This window comes from Zootoca vivipara, chromosome 8 (assembly GCF_963506605.1).
Source record: "Zootoca vivipara chromosome 8, rZooViv1.1, whole genome shotgun sequence".
Lineage (NCBI taxonomy): Eukaryota > Metazoa > Chordata > Lepidosauria > Squamata > Lacertidae > Zootoca > Zootoca vivipara.
The window spans coordinates 17,906,023-17,923,542 of record NC_083283.1 but is presented as its reverse complement, the minus strand read 5'-3'; positions in this window follow the sequence as shown (position 1 = coordinate 17,923,542).

Below are 17,520 nucleotides of genomic sequence, written 5' to 3'. Positions count from 1 at the left end.
GAATTCAGTCCAAAGGATGCAAAACCTGGGTGCCCATTGAGTGTGAGGGAGCCCTTTCAACTGCTCAGAGCCCCCATTAGATTCAGTCAGTGTTTTTTCCCCTGGGGGTACTCAAGGGTGTGCAGTACCAGCACTCCCCCCCCCAAAGCCAAAACGTGTGGCACTTAACCAGAATCATAGAGTTGGAAGAGACCACAAGGGCCATCCAGTCCAACCCCCTGCCAAGCAGGAAACACCATCAAAGCATTCCTGACAGGTGGCTGTCAAGCCTCCGCTTAAAGACCTCCAAAGACTCCACCAACTATAACAGCTATAACAACTTCATGGTGAGTACCAGCAAGTTTATTTATTAATTAATTTATTTATTTATTCTAAAAACCACACAACTGGATACAGCGTATACAGGAGGCCATTGTTGCAGTGTGAGAATACGTTTTTAAAATCTATTTGATTTGCTTTTACTGCTGCTGTTTTATTTATTTTTAATAAAAAGTAAAAATAAATAAATAAACTCTAGACATCAACATATGCTGCTTCTGGTCCAGCAACTTGTTGATTTGAGTTTCTTGTGTCAGCATAATACTGCCTGGAAGGCCCGCCCCCCCCTATTTTCTTTTCTGTTCCAGTGAGGGTCCTCTTGACTTTGATCGCTTCCATGTAACCTATGTATTAAGTGTTCATCTTGATTTGTTTGTGAGGAGGTTAGAATGGCATTGGTTATTTTATTCATCATTTATTTTTATCTGTTTGCAGGGAGGTTATATTTATTTATTAAATGTATTGTTATGTATCAATTAAATAATTTATTATTCCACCATCCCTCCCTCCCAAAGGAATCTGGGGTAGCTTCACACAAGTGTTACCTCACACTTTCCAGTGCATCTCCCAATCGCTTTCCTTGTTGCAAAAAGTCTGGCTCTTGGAGGGGAAGTGGATTACGGTAGTTGCAGAAAAGGACCAAATCAACTTTAAATGATCATTCAATGGTATGTGACTGGATCCCTTCCAAAGATAGCAACAGTCTGGAAAGTGCCCTTTGACTCCAGTCCACACTGAGAGAACCATGGGAGTTGACAGTGACAAAATGGTTGCCAGACTGAATGTTCAATTGTACAAATACTCAAACAGTTCTAAACAGTACTAAAACAGTTCCAAAGCATAAGAATCTGTATAACCATGAACCTACCTCATGCTGGTAATGGCATAATGACCACCCACTGCATGACAGGAGAAGAAAGTTTAGCGACCGTTAACAAACTATTTGGTGGGTAACGAAGTGAGGAAAATGCTTGATGACTCTGCTGAGAAGGGGGGAAACACCTCAATTTCATGATGCAGAATGCTGAGGAGAAACTGCTGGGGTGTGCGTGGCTGATTTCTATCACAAAACTTCATCTTTGCCCAAAGAAAATCATGGCAAGCCAACCTAGAAGGAGAGGGACCCGGTTAATTTCTTTTCTTTTTACAATTAAAACAAAAAATCAAATTATTAGAATCATCATTCTGTACCAAATTCAATCTGAATAGTCTGAATCACTGAACTGATCCGGTGATTTATTCTCTTTTATTTGCTTTCCTTTCCTTTTGGTGTCAATATCATAATACTGAAATCACCAGGATTAATTAAGTGTGGAAGGCTGAAACAAATCCATAAATTTCATTATCAACTCTGAGCCAAAAAAGGCATATAATTGCCTCTTTATTACTTCATAAAACAAGCACAGTATCCATCCCAATGTTCAATCCCCCCCCCAAACTCCATAACATTACCTCTGAGAAACATCTGTCCAACAATTGAGTTTTCCAAGGAGAGAGAGAGAGAGAGAGAGAGAGAGAGAGAGAGAGAGAGAGAGAGAGAGAGAGAGAGAGAGAGAGTTTCTCAATCCAACCATTGTCACACTTCACAAAACACACCCAACTATATTCATTTCAGCCCCTCTGTAGAGGCCTATTTCAGAGGTTTCTAATACACAAAGGTTGTCAGAACTGCGCAGCATATTCTCCCCCAGGAGTGGGGACAACTACAGAACAAATAAGGAACGGATTTAATATCATAACAGGCTAGGAGAAATCAAGCAAGGTTAGGGATAAAATAACTTTTTTTTCATTTTTTGCAAATATTTTTTATTCATTTTCCAATAGAAATCCTCCAATTATTAACAAATCAAATCATATACACAATCACCAATTATATGTTCCAAATTAAATTAAATTAATTTACAGGGACTCCCCATGTTCTGGTTTCTAGAGGTAATGCCTTTTATTTATGTTCTGCTTTCTTGCTTGTCGGGTCCAATTTCAAAATCCTAATTGTCCATCTTCATCTTATCAAAGGATAAAATAACTTTTAATTTTACTTTCCTGCGAGAGGGGTATTTATTACATTTCCCTTCCCAGTTGGGGACATGTCAGGGGAGGGCATCCTGTAATGACCCCGGATTTCCTCCCTTTGGATGCTACTGATACCATAGCTCCACAGTCACTTGAGCCAGGGCAGTAGAGAGGAAGCCCCGCCATCAGGGAGGAAGAATCCAGCATCAGCTCTCCGTCTCCAACGCTGGAACTCTGTCTCCCACATCAGAGGGTTAGATGTGATCTATTGCATGGCCTCAGATTATGTCAGTATATGATTAATTAATCAGTTCACTTTTTAAATAAAACATTCCCATCACAGCATTACACACAGGTTGCAATTTGTCATGTAACCTCCATAATATAATTGTAACAATGCCATCTTTAGATTGGCATTCTCTATTTGGGATGGGCGAATTTGTCAATTTCAGTTTCTCGCAGTTTGTCTTTTTTTTTCCCTTTCCAATTTTAAGTTCTCTACATTCCCAAATCAGTTTGCAGAATTTTTCTAACTCCCCAAAGACATGCATTGGTATTTAAATGCCTATTTCTCCTAATTTGCTCAGGCTTATATATAATTTTGACTCATAGACATTTCTGCAAAGCCATTTCCCCTAATGTATTTCACATGTTATTTTCATCAGTATATACATTCCTAGGCACATTTTATTCCAGTATACACATTTTTGTAACACCACTTGGCTGGGAAACTGCATTGCAAAAGTTGAACAAGTGTGAATCTTGAAAGAGGGCTGTTAGAGTTTTTGTATTATTTAGCAATGTGTGGGTAAGGAGGTTTGCCTTTTAAATATGAATTGAATTGAGTTTCCTCCCCATCCCTGCTATCTAATGCAGGGGGACCTGCCTATGGAATTAATACCTAAAGTTAAAGGCATTAATCTTTTTTCCTAAAGAAATATGGCAACCCCTCAGGAAGAAAAGGGGAAATTCACTGCCATGGAATCACTGCTGTAAGAGCTACATGCTTCTAGTCAAGTACCTGTACTCTTAGGTACTTTGGGTGGATTATAAGAAGTGCTATAGAAATTATTCACAATAGTAATGCAGAAGAGAAAGTGGGAAAAAAATGGTTTGGAGCTCTGAGACTGTGCTGAAAGTGTCAAGTGAGTGAAATGAGACATCTTGAAAAGGAATTAAATCCTAGGAACTTTGGAAACTGGGCTGCATATGTGCTGAAACCTGCCTTCCAATTTCTCAAAAATAAATACATTATTCCCCCATTTAAAAAGGTTTCTCCTCTTCTGCCTCATCCCTAGGGTGCTTTGGAATTTATTTGTTATTTCTTTATAACTCCAAGGCATGCAGGGATGAAATTATTGTTGTGAAGTGAGTCAAGGTGGTGTATGCTTCTCCTTTCCATTAAACTTCTTTCCTGCATTCTACAGGCTCCTCAGCTGCCCAGGCTTCCTGATCTGAATAAAGTCCCATGGAAGAATTTGTTCGTAAGTCTTCCCATGGGCATTAATTGAAGTACAAGAAGCAGAAGAAGCTGGCCAAGGAGGCCTCTGAGAATGGCACACTTCCTGTTTTTTGTTTTTACAAAACAAATTCTGCAAAAAAACAAAACAAAACATCTTTGAGCATGGATTTATTTAAAAGAAAAACCAAACTTAAACAAATGACAAGAAACAGTTAGAACAGGGGTCCCCAAACTTACCTCGCCGAGGGCCGGTGCCTCCAGCGCCGATCGCACTGTGAGCTGGAGCATGCACCCATACACATGCACACACGTGATTTCTGGTGCACTCCCAGATCGCTGGAACACCGGAAATAGCTTGTGTGCATGCGCACGGGCCTCCTCCGGCCCGGAAGCGCGCCGGAAATGATGCTTGCTCATGCGCACAAGCTATTTCCGATGCTCTGGGAACCCGGAAGTGGGCAGCCGTGCGGCGCAGTGCCATTAAGAGCGGGCAGCGGGCGGTGGGGGTTGCCGGGGGCCGCATAAAAGAGCCTCGTGGGCTGCACCCGGCCCCCGGGCCTTAGTTTGGGAAGCCTGAGTTAGAAGGTGTACGATGGGCAGACTTTCTTGCTTTCCACATTTACAGGAAAAACCAGTAGAGGATGTCATGTTTTCCCCCAGGAAGGATGGGCACCCAAGAATGCGGCAGAGACTGTTAAGTATAATTGTCTAATTGAGACTGAAAAGCAGGTTCTCTCCATAGGAGAGAGCATGGGTTGCGGCAGGGCTAACAAGACGACCCAGGGCCTTGGGGGTGGGTCTGATATTGGGCTTTGATTGGTGGTTTAATTGTTGCTGGGGATTTTTCCTTGTTGCAATTTGTTGATTGACAGCCCATGCTTGGTTTAAACTGTAGGAGCAGTTTGTGCCACCTCTTTGCTGCTCGCTTCGAATCTCCCGCCCACCCTACGCTTTATTTAGGCCCCTTTGCTTGACCTTGCAGTGCCTGTCTAGGTGATCGCCTGTATTCAGGGGCCTGGTAGGAATTTTTCCACTTGACTGATTGGCTGGTGTCAGGTGGTTTTTGCTTACCATACTGCAACTAGTCACAACTTGTAAGGTTGCAGTTAGTCATTGGTTCAAATAATTGGTCGAGGGGTACGGATTTTGGCTGGGCCTGACCCTCATGTGATTGCTGCTGCCATATAGAAGTATTCCGTTAAAGGAATCCCGGGCTCCACATGTTTGTCTGTTTATCCCCGCTAGGGGTCAGGACCACGCATGAGCCTCGGGGAGCATCTGGGGAGAGGACAAAGAAGGGCTTGTGCCCCCTGCCCCGTCCTCTCTCAGGGGGTGCTTACTTACTGACTCCCCTACTAGGCTAGAGGGAGTCAGATCTGTCCCAGGCGGGAGACAGATGGCTGTGAACCAATGACTAAGCAACCACTCACATTTAATTGATTGTATTTTAATAAAAAAGTTGTGGCCAAAATTTTAATGCCAAAAACCTTAACAAAAAATATGGTGTCTGTGTGAGTTATTGGGGGGTCTTCTTGGTGCCTCGGCACGCAATTGAAAATGCCTGTACGTGTTTAAGGGTTTAACATTGGAAAAATTCGACTGGGGTATATTCTAAAGCTAGGAATTGCTCTCTAAGCTTCTAAATGGGTTGTAATTAACTGTTTGTATTCTCTGCTCTTTCACATGGTTAGGTCATGTGAGTCAGGTAAGTGTGAGTAAGGTATTAAATCCCCATTTTGAATGGAGTTGCCTTTTGTTGGTCTTTTGTTCCCAGCCATAGTGGAAGAAAGATGTGCAAATGAGTCTCTCCAGGAGAGAAACTTGCTCCAGGCTAAAGGAGAGAGATCTTTGATTTTAGGTCTGTGTGGAGTAATCTAATATTACTAAGAAGATTAACCAATGCTTTGACAAGCATATGTCTTGTGGAATTATTACCAATGCTTTGACAAGCATATGTCTTGTGGAATTATTTGGATGTATCCTTGATTGTCTTATGTTATGTTTTTGAATTATATTTATGGGTCTGGACAATTTTCATTCCCAGAGGAGTCAGTTTTTTTGCACCCTACTGCTTCAAGCTTTGCGATATTAATATCTTCAATAGAGACCACCACGGAATGAAAATCCACTCATGAAACCCATCGGCCACCTCAAAAATAAGTTGAGATCAACAGAAAATCTACACTCAATGCGTGGGAATTTCACTAGAGTTTTCTCTCTGTTTTGATCACTTCAGAATTCAATTTCAATTCATTCATTATTTTTAATTAATGGAGAACACTTTTAAAAATGGGAGAAATGTTTGGCACATCACTAATGGGCACACTTTGGGATCTTATCCAAGCCCTACTTGTTTTTCATCTCCTACTGATAGATTAGGGTGCTGTAGATGTCCAGGCACCATCTTGTCAGAGACACCCTTTGCCAACGTGCAAATTGAGGAAACAGCTGCATATATTTGTGTCATTGGCAATCATGAAACCGTTCTCAGAAACTAACTGATATAAGCAAAGTGATCCAATTCTACTCCAGGTGGCAGTTGTTATGCTTAACCAACATGTACCTTGAAAAATAATAATAAGGGCAACAGCTGTTATGTAGATTGAATTTCTCTCCTTCTGATTCTGGAGTTTTCCCATTGAAGTCAACAAATGAAACTCCATCATAAAAAATTATATTACAAAACAACAACAACAACAACAACAATGAAACTCCATTGACACTGGAGCTTTGATAGTTGCAAGTACTGCATTTATTTATTTTTACTTATTGGACAGAATCATATCCCTCTTATTTTATAGATAAAATTTGAAGAGGCTCGCATGCAATAACTGACTATTAAATTTAAAAACAACAACCAAGAACACATTTAAAAGACAAATAAGAAGTAAAATAAAATTTCAGCAGTGGATGAACAGAAGCAGATTCATGCAATAAAATAATAGTAACATCAGGTGTCAAATATAACACCGAATAGGCATCCAGCAAGATAGTGCTTAGCAAATGAAATAAAAGTGACTGCTCAGTAAACCTCAAGCAAACAATAAAGAAGTCCTACCTGAAGTCTAAATTCAACAAGAAAATGACAGGTAATGAAGCATTGGGAGTGTAGGAAGAGAAAATTAAGCACCTACAGGAAAAAAAGTTTTCCCCATATAATCGCCATGAAAGTGACAGGATTTTATCATGTCTAGACACTCTTAGGGGAAACTGCCATCCAATTTTCAATGTAAGTGTAAAAAGCCAAACTTTTTAGCAACTCCAGGTAGCTACTATATTTTTAAAATAGTAATAATGAACTTCCACTTCATCATAGAAGCTAATAGGGGTATGGATTCCACTGAAGATTCTTGTCTGATCTACACATCAATCCAGTTTGGAATAGGGATAGGTGATTCTGTCAGTTTTGGTTGCTATCATTTTCTCATTTTTCAGTTACCCACATTTCCATAGCTGTTTGCATTTTTTAAAATGTCCTCATAAAAAAACCATTGGCATTTATTGCGGATTTCTCCCAATATACATATTTTTGTATGCAATTTGCCTAATAATCACATTTTTGCAAAGCAGTGTTCCCTAATATAATGCATAATTGCATGTAGTTGTAACTAATATATGCATTCTTACACACACTTTACTTTCATATATGCATTTGCAACCCCTTATTTGCTGGGGAACTGCATTACAAAATTCAAAGGAAAAGATGGGCAATTTCCAAACAACAGACATGTTTTGGTTGTGAATTAGGTAAATGCACATTTAAATGAATCAAATCCCACTTGCACACAAACATCCCTACTTCAGAATTCCAACTCACCTAATTCTTCAGCATCCATAGCATATTACGATGTTTGCTCTGGACTGTTCCAGCCTTTGAGGCTCCACAGGATGGTGGTGGTGGTAGTGACTACTATCCTCAAATTTGTCACTAGCATTACTTTTGGATTTTAAAACCATTTTTGCATATTATATTTGTATATTATGATCACACTTATGCTGATTTTCTCACACCTACCAATGAAATGGGAGGAACATAAGAAGCTGCCTTATGAAAAGTTAGCCAAAAACAAACCCCTGTGTTGCAATGAGAACCAACCACAGAAATATAGACACAACACATAGGCTAATAACTGTTAAATCATATGTAATAGAATAATTATATCATTCAAAAGGTAGAAATAAATCTATTGGAGTTTATATAGAGAATGTAACAGACTAGTGGTGCAGAACGTCAAGCCATGTGTACAGGATAGGCGTCAAAGGTCAGTCTCACAATGGTTATTCAAAGGTTTCAACAAAAGAAGTCTCAAAAGTCTAAAAAGTAAGGTTTTCTCAAATGTTTTTCAAAAGTTCCAACAGAAGACATCCCGAAAGTCTCAAGGACAGTGTTTCTGGAATGATACTACTGTTTCATGATAGTCTTCATTAGCCAATATTTTTCGCAAAAATATGTAAGTAAGATTCATGCTACAGGTCAGTGCTCACTAGTAGTGTAGCTGCTGATAAGGCCCCTTGCAACTCTACAATTCTATATATTGGTACCTTGGTTTACGAACTTAATCCATTCCAGAAGTCCATTCTTAAACGAAATCATTCTTAAACCAAGGCGTGCTTTCCCATAGCAGTGGGGGATTCAATTTACAAAGGGAACACACTCAACAGGAAGCGGAACATGTTCTCTTTCCAAGGCAAATTTCACAAACCAAAACACCTATTTTTGGGTTTGCAGCATCCTTAATCCAAGTTGTTCATAAACTAAGCTGTTCTTAAACCAAGGTAGCACTGTAATTCTATTTTTCTACATATAGGCAACTCTTTCCAATAAATAGGCATGTGCATTTCTTATTTTCGGTAAATGCTTTGGTAGACAATTTCCTTAAAAGTAGTGACTTCCATGTGCTATATTTTCTGTGTTTGGCAGAAAAGTTTCCTGGAGCTTCACTAAGCATGCAACACATGATCTGTCATAGAATACTAAGCAATGCCTCCTAGAGGTTCACTGGCGCTGCCCCAATATATCTCTTGTCATCATATTTGGTTCAGATATATGAGCAATGGAAAAGTTTTCCTTTGTCAGTGCCATGAGCATGGGTTCTGAACCGCAGCAACCTCTTCTTTTCATCTCACAAGGCTTGCTCGAGTGCTTTAAAACTCTCCGCATGAAGAATTGAATGGATTCAGCTGTGCTGAGGAAACAATGTTACCTTAATCACACTTAAAAAAACAGCAACCCACTAGCGACTTAATTTTACTACAAAGAGCAATCACATAGGGTTGGATCTTGATATGCCATTTCTCACAGAAATCATTCCCCTCAAAATCATGGAAATCAGTGCTGTTGTTTTAAAACAAGGGTTAAATGAACTCCAATGGAATCCTGGCTAATAATCTGACAGTTACATTTCTAAACCAGTTGAAGTTTCCAAATTCCATGTAGAGTGCATTGGAATCATAGAATCATAGAGTTGGAAGAGACCACAAGGGCCATCCAGTCCAACCCCCTGCCAAGCAGGAAACACCATCAAAGCATTCTTGACATATGCCTGTCAAGCCTCTGCTTAAAGACTTCCAAAGAAGGAGACTCCACCACACTCCTTGGGAGCAAATTCCACTGCTCTTACTGTCAGGAAGTTCTGCCTAATGTTTAGGTGGAATCTTCTTTCTTGAAGTTTGAATCCATTGCTCCGTGTCCGCTTCTCTGGAGCAGCAGAAAACAATCTTTCTCCCTCCTCCATATGACATCCTTTCGTATATTTGAACATGGCTATCATATCACCCCTTAATAGTCTCATCTGGAAGGTACCAGTGAGTGGAATACAGTGGCCCAGAACCATAGCTGACGAAGTAGCTGCAGGTGGAAAAAGAAAAGAAGAGACCACCTTAGCTACTCAGCTTTAGATCCAGGAGCACCAACAAGCTACAGAGCAGCCCGCAATTCTCTTCTGCAAAAAGTGCAAACCTATCCAGAAAATGCAATCTCCCCACCTCCCAGACTCAAGATCTTGGAACACATAATACCTCTGTATTTTAAGGATTCAGCTTCAACTTACTGGCCATCTCCAACTCATCTCCACCTCAAGCAGCCTCTACTATAGTGTGATCTGCATTGGGCTACAGTGGATCACTTTAAATGATTGTCGTGTACTTTTATTCCTGTATTTGGGCTCCATTTTGGGTGGGTTATAAATATGAAATAATAAATAAATACATGGTAGAAAAAAAAATCCCAGTGAGTCGTCAGACCCCGAAAGGCCAGTAGTTCGTGCTCTTTTGTACTGGTACAGAAACATCCCGTTTGCCCAGTGAAGAGAACGAGATCCATTTCTCCCTCCTTTTGTAGAAAAAGAGGACACTTTCTTCTCTAGAACTATGTGCCAAAAGACAACACCCCGGAACACTTTCTAGGCGTGTCTGACTCATTTGAAAAACATGTAAGGTGAAATCCTTTACATTTAACTGTTCTCTATTACAGCCTTTTGTCTGACTGCCCAAGACTTCGGGCAAATGCACTGTTTGTTTTATGGATTCTGTCATCTCCGCTTTATCTCATAGTGCTATTGTCTGTCATAGATTGCTTGCAAGCAGACTGCCTAGGGAATGTACACCCGTGTCACATAGGTTTAAATAACTTAAGTGGTCCTGCTGCTCTAATATATGTTGCCAAGAGGCAGTAATAAGTGACCAACATATCTATCTCTTCCCTTGCTCGCCTGTCAGAGATTCTTTGTTTTCTGATACGAGATAAAATATAAAATGCCTATTTGCTATTTATACCCTGCCTAGGTATCTAGCCGCAAGGATGGAAACAAGTGCTCCCAAGATGCTGGCTGAAATGATCCACATTGTGGCAGATGGGGAGAGTTCTTTGTACTCTATATTATTAGAATAAAAATAAGAAGATGAACAGAAGATAAGTCTGCTGGATCAGGCCAATGGCCCATGTAGTCCAGCAAGGACGACCCAAGTTCAAGAGCACTTTGCCCTTCTGCAGTTTCAAGCAATTCACTCAGAAACATACTGCCTCTGAATGTAGAAGAAGCATGGCAATTATCCCTTGTACTCATTGATAACCTTTACCTCTTTTAAAGCATCCATATCTCATATTCCTCAACTCTCTCCACTTTTTATCATTCAGTTTACCCTAAATGAATTTTATTGTTGTTTATTATTTACAGGCAATGCAATATTCAGTATATGGGCAGGATGAACAGGGAGGAAGGAAAGCAGTAGATATTTTGTATTCCTTTGTCCTTCTGCTTATTGATACTTTTCAGAGGAAGAAATGTTCCTGACTACAGTACCTCCTTGAGTTCCTAAATCCTTCTCATCAATGACCCTTCACCACTAAAGTTATTTTTTCCAGGCGTATCATACCAAAGTATCTCTCTCTCTCTCTCTCTCTCTCTCTCTCTCTATCATCTATGTAGAGTTTGGAACTTAATCTGCTTTAGATACACTCAGTGTGGCTCTGATTTGATGGATTATTAATGCCCAAATCTGTCTTGGGGTGGGGGTGGGGACTGAGGCCACAGAGCAACTTGGAAGTTGAGTTGCAACTCTACTCTGCCTTGGTACACATTAAAAAATTCCTTCTAGTAGCACCTTAAAGACCAACTAAGTTTGTCATTGGTATGAGCTTTTGTATGCATGCACACTTCTTCAGATACCAGGCACACATTGTTAATGATGCAATCCAACTTTTCTGTCTTCGGCCAGAGCTGGGTGACGGGACACCACCCTCTGGGGTAATTTCTGCCATTTTTTGCAAAATAAACTTTGTCTCTTATCCTCTTCGTAATACAGAGAGATGATTTATGATCCTATTCTGAAAGGACCCCTCCTGGCTACCTGTCCCTTAGAGAGCTCCCCAGGCTATATCCTCTTTCTCCAGAACCGAATGCATCCCTTAGGCTGAATAAGGTTATTTCTACCCTTATGCTAGTGTGTTGGATACTGCAACACCCAAATGCACAAGAACGGAAGACCGAAGTGGAGATCGATCTTCCGTCTCCCAGCAGTCTCTGCCCTCTTCTAATGTAGTTCAATCCCAGCTACTACAAGTATCAAATCAGTTATTGGCGCTAAAGAAAGCAACTTCATCTTTGCACCATTACTGCATTGAGAAAAGAGAAATTGATAAAAGAGAGATTGAGTATTGAAAGGGGGTGATCCTATGATAAGATCTGCTGTGATGAGCATCTTGGGGTGCAGTGGATATCTGGCTCAGCCAGGTGCTTCCTGCCTGAGCTGGGATCAGTTGGTGCTAAATCCCAAGCTCTGGTTCAGTTATTCCAACATAACTTGCTCATCCTAGCTCTGCCACTGTTTCACTGGCTGAGCAAAGGCTGATGTAAATCCCAAAAAAGGTGTTTGGGGTGTGTGTGTGTGGTCTGGGCAGGGCCAGAGAGTGGGGACCTAGGCTGGATCCTAAGCCAATTCGTCTCACTCATGACTGGCAACCTGAAACAGAGCCCCATTTAAAAGGCTTGTTTCCCTCTGCCTGACTTAGGCACAGCAGCAGTAGCAGCAGCCCCACTGCTGCTAAGAATTTGTATCTACTGTAAATGTATGCCAGCTGAATTTACACCGGCTTGCTTTGCTCCAGCTCCTTTTGCATAGGATTGCTCCCATAATTTATTTTAAAAATGGATTGCTTTTTCTCCTAAGTATGTTATTTATCTGTAGCTCATCTATTAGTTTCACAGAGGCAGAAAGGTGGGAACCATGATGCTTGTCTGAGAGGTGATTTTTCTCTCCATTTCATGTTTCAGTATTCCTTTAATATCTGCATATGTATCTCAGCGCACACACACAGTGTGGCCACTTTATATTCATTTCATTTAGCAGGGAGATTCCCAGAATCACATGCCGGAGAAATCTGAAGTCGCTGTTATTTATGGAAACATGAAATGCTCTAGATTAATAAAAAGGACATTTCAGCTTCTCCTAGCTGCCCTTGTGTCTCATTTTTAAAAAAAGATTACCTCTGAGTTTGGGGATATTTTGGGAACATAGTGGCAAATAAAAACGAGATGACAATATATGAGCATAGCCACAGCAGCTGGAAGGAAGAACAAACCACTATGGTTTTTTTTTAAAGACAACAATTTTATTACCAGGTTTTACACGACACAGCAGCACTCAGTGTGGGGAAGCATCACTTCCAGCAGATCAATGCATTATGCAGCAGAATGAACAGAACTGGATAATGTAGGGCAACCTGAGCATCTGGCCCCATATGCAGACATGTTTATTACACTGTTTATTGCACTAGCCAATTACTCTGCTGGGGTAAAGCACCAGTCAATATTCCGAGAAGGTTAAAATTGCAACTGTACTTGCAGGACAGTTCCCTGCATGCCTACACAGAAGAAAGCCACATTGAGTTTAAGGGGCATACTGCTAAATTGGAATGGTGGAGTAATTTGCTTCAGGTCATATTTTAATGTGAAGCTATCTAATTCACAGTGCCTGAAATAATGTGTGGAGCAAGATATTGCCATCTTTCAAAATGGGCACTTTTCCAAGTTTTGTCATGCAGTTCTCCCATCAAAAAAGAAACAGGAAACCACATGAATATTAGGGAAAATGTGCAAAAAAGAAAAGAAAAATACATTGGTTAAAATGACATGCAAAAGTGCATTATAGTGAGGGAAATTGTGCCCCCAAAATGTATAGCAAAAGGCTGGTGAATTTTCATGGGGATTTTTTTAAAAAATAAATAAATTGCAAAACAATATGGAAAACTCGTTTTATTTATTCAATTCATATACTGCACTTCATCAAAAGATCCCAAACTGAATTTAAAATAGGAAAAATAAGAATGTGATCAACAGAATCTCTTTCATTGACTTCATTAAGCTTTAAATTTTACTGTAATTTCTCAGGAGATCTCTAAAGGAAAAAAAATTGATTGGTACAAGAAAAATCCAGCCTTGTGTTTATAAATTAATCTCCCAATCACTGTTCTGAGCTGATGTATTTCCATGGCAAGCTGACAGTGATGGAAGAACAAGTGCTATAGAGTGGAATCAGGAGAGAATACTGTTCAAAAGAAAATAAAGAAATGTTGAATTATACCCAAAAGATAAATGTGTCTTTCAAGACCTTTTCTGTTATTTGTTTTACTTTTCACATACTCTAAAGAGAGAGAGAGAGATCATTTGTAATTTTCCTAAAGAGAAGTTGGACTGCAGACATGTGCCTTTTTTGGTAGAACATCTGGCCTTGGGTGTCGAACAGGGATGGATGGATAATCTGTGAGCCTCCATCTCTGTGGAGCTCTCTCTCTCCCAGATGAAATCAGCCAGGCTTTTGAATTCTCTGGCATCCCTGGTCATAAGACATTTTCCTCTTTTGATCTTCCTTCTCAAACACTGATTGTTTTTCTCCAGATTTTTTAAAACACAGGTAAAGGTAAAGGGACCCCTGACCATTAGGTCCAGTCATGACCGACTCTGGGGTTGCACGCTCATCTTGCATTATTGGCCGAGGGAGCCGGCGTATAGCTTCCAGGTCATGTGGCCAGCATGACAAAGCCACTTCTGGCGAACCAGAGCAGCACATGGAAACACTTTTTACCTTCCCGCTGTAGCGGTACCTATTTATCTACTTGCACTTTGACATGCTTTCGAACTGCTAGGTTGGCAGGAGATGGGACTGAGCAACGGGAACTCACCCCGTCGCGGGGATTCGAACCGCCAACCTTCTGATCGGCAAGCCCTAGGCTCTGCGGTTTAACCCACATCTCCAGCTGGCTCCACAGAGAGAGAGAGAGAGAGAGAGAGAGAGAGAGAGAGAGAGAGAGAGAGAGAGAGAGAGAGAGAGAGAGACTTAAAGGCAGAATGTGTACATAAAACACAGAACAAGATTTTTAAAAAGGTGCTTCACAATCCTCCAGACATCTTACAACTTATTTTGACGGCCTTCGTCTTGTTTTATTGACAACCATGTGTTGCCGTCCCCCTCCACATACTATAAAAGGGTTTATAGAGAAGTCTATGAAACACATTTCTAACAGGACTTGTCTTCTATGTACTGTTATTTCAAAATTGTTCATCACTTATGCTCAAATGGAAACCACTGGGGAGCCCTGTTTCTCTCTGTGAAGATTGCAGAGAAAATCACTTTTCACTCTTACATCCAAATAGAAGTGCAGTGTTCATGTGTGAAATTATAGGCTAGGTAGAGAAGGAAAAATTAAGGGACTGTGGTGTCTCAAGCTCTATAACCACAGAAAAAAATAGACTCGCTGTCAGCCTAAGTTTAGATGTTGGAATAAATTTTCTTTGGTTTCTTTAGATCACAGTCTGCTTAAAGTGATCAGATCAAATTCCCTAATTCTTTGAATACCAATAAAAGAGGAAATGCCTAGGTCTCTCTCTCTCACACAAAATCCTACTGCTACTTATGGGCTTCTGATCATCTTATAGGTCCTAGTAAATGCACTACTATTTCTTTGTGGCAGGAAAATATGAGACACAGAGAACTTGTACTCTTTAGCCCTCTAAATCGTGTCCTCCCTCAAAGAGGGCACGTGTTACGGTGAGACCTGGAGACCGACCTCCCGTGTTGTGGGTGGGTAAGATTGGTCAGCCACAACACCCGATTGGTAGGTCCCTCGATGTTGGGTTCAATCTGGCCAATGGGGCACAGTCCAAATGGATCGAGGGACTTATATATACCCATGCACGTGACCCAGAGCTTCCTCTTTCAGTGTGTGCATTTGGAACACCCGCCCACCTCTCCCTACTTTTAGGGCTTTGTTGCGCTTGACCTTGCTATGGCCTTGCTATGCCGTCGTGTGTTGTCTGTCGTTTGGACAGAGGCACGGCAGGAATTTCCCCCACTTGGCTGATTGGCTGTTGCCATTTGGTTTTTGCCTGCCGTGTAGCAAATCGTCACAACTTGTAAGGTTGCGGATAGGCACTGGTTCAGGTGATAGGGATGGGAGAACACTCTCGCCATACCTATGTGAAGGGTATTCCGTTAAAGGAATCCACGGACTCAAATGGTTTGGTCAACCCCTGAGAGGCGGTTGTGCCCATGCCTGAGTCCAGGGAAGCTAGTCGAACCAGAGCCTATGCAACCACTCACTTTCTGTAATCAATAAATTTGTGGCCTAAATTCTGCCAAAAACCAAACTAAAATTTGAGTCAAGTGTGAATTTATTTAGGAGGGAGGTCTCTGGGTCTGAACACGCAAATGTCACATAACCTGGGCCTACCTTTCTATCTACTTCAGTAACAACTTGGTTCTGCAGGTGACTTTACTGAACAGCCATCTAAGTACAGCTGAGTGCCTTTCTTTCTTTCTTTCTTTAAAATGTTTTTGTTTCCTCGTGGTTGCCAGGGGAGGCATGTTCAACGAATGTAAGGTTGTTGTTTTTACCTTCATTCTTTATTTTGGTTCTTGCTTTCTTTAAAGTCAATTATTTTAAGGTAAACTTGCAAAAGAATGTCATACTTGTCTCTAAAAAAATAAAATTTCTCAAATACGTTAGCAATGTAAGACATTATGGTCTATGCTCAAAATAAATCTGAATCTTTGAGGGAGAATCTGAGAGAGGCTTGTAGACTTGGGTTTCTTGAACTCTTTATTAGGCAGAAGGCTTCAGTATAGGAGCAAGAGTTTAAGTTTTTGGGTTGTTGTTTTTTTTTTGCAGTTTGACTAGATTGCATTTAGTTTTCACTGTACTGTTAGCTTTGTTTAGACCAGATCGTGGCAGATGTGAAAACCTAAAACAAAGCATGGACTCAACATGGTGCTGTAGTCAGACTTTCTTGCTTACATTGTTGTTGTTGTTTAGTCGTTTAGTCGTGTCCGACTCTTCGTGACCCCATGGACCATAGCACGCCAGGCACTCCTGCCTTGCACTGCCTCCCGCAGTTTGGTCAAACTCATGTTCGTAGCTTCGAGAACACTGTCGAGAACACTTGCTTACATAAACTGTCTAATAAAACAATTCACAGAGGAGGAGGAGGAGGAGGAGGAGGAGGAGGAGGAGGAGGAGGAGGAGGAGAAGAAGAAGAAGAAGAAGAAGAAGAAGAAGAAGAAGAAGAAGAAGAAGAAGAAGAAGAAGAAGAAGACTACTCCAAAGTGGGTGAGGGGGATGCAAGCAGGCTCTGAGTAATGATAAGCCATTGTGCTATGAAATGTTAAGTAGGGGGCCATCTGTGGTATTGGCAGCCAACATACCAAATCAAATACAAACATTTGAAACAACATCAAAATAATAAAACAACATTATTTGCTAACAGTGCACATCTTGTGATGCTATTTTAAAAGAACAAATTATAGCCCAGTCCACAAAAAGATGAACAGCATTACTGAAAGTGTTCATCCACAAAAGGATGAATCCTACCCCCCTCTACTAATAGAAGAACACAACAACAGGCCAGGGTACTAACATATCATGTGAGGCCGATTAAAAATCAAATTCTCAGCAAATGCACTAGAATGTGTCACAGGCACACAGGAGCTGAAAGGATTTGCACTCCTCTGTTGCCCATTGTTGCTTTGCATCTGACTTTGTCAGAATGACGAAGAGACAATTAGAAGTCAAAACTGTGCTGTGTGAAATAGTTGACACTGGGAGCAAAGCTATGTTAATAGTGAGGAGGGACCTGATTAAGGGGATCCATTTTGAGTCACGAGTTCTTCATTCCCACTGTCAGGACCCTAAATCCCATCCTAGGAACAGAAATGAGTTCTTAGTACCACAATGC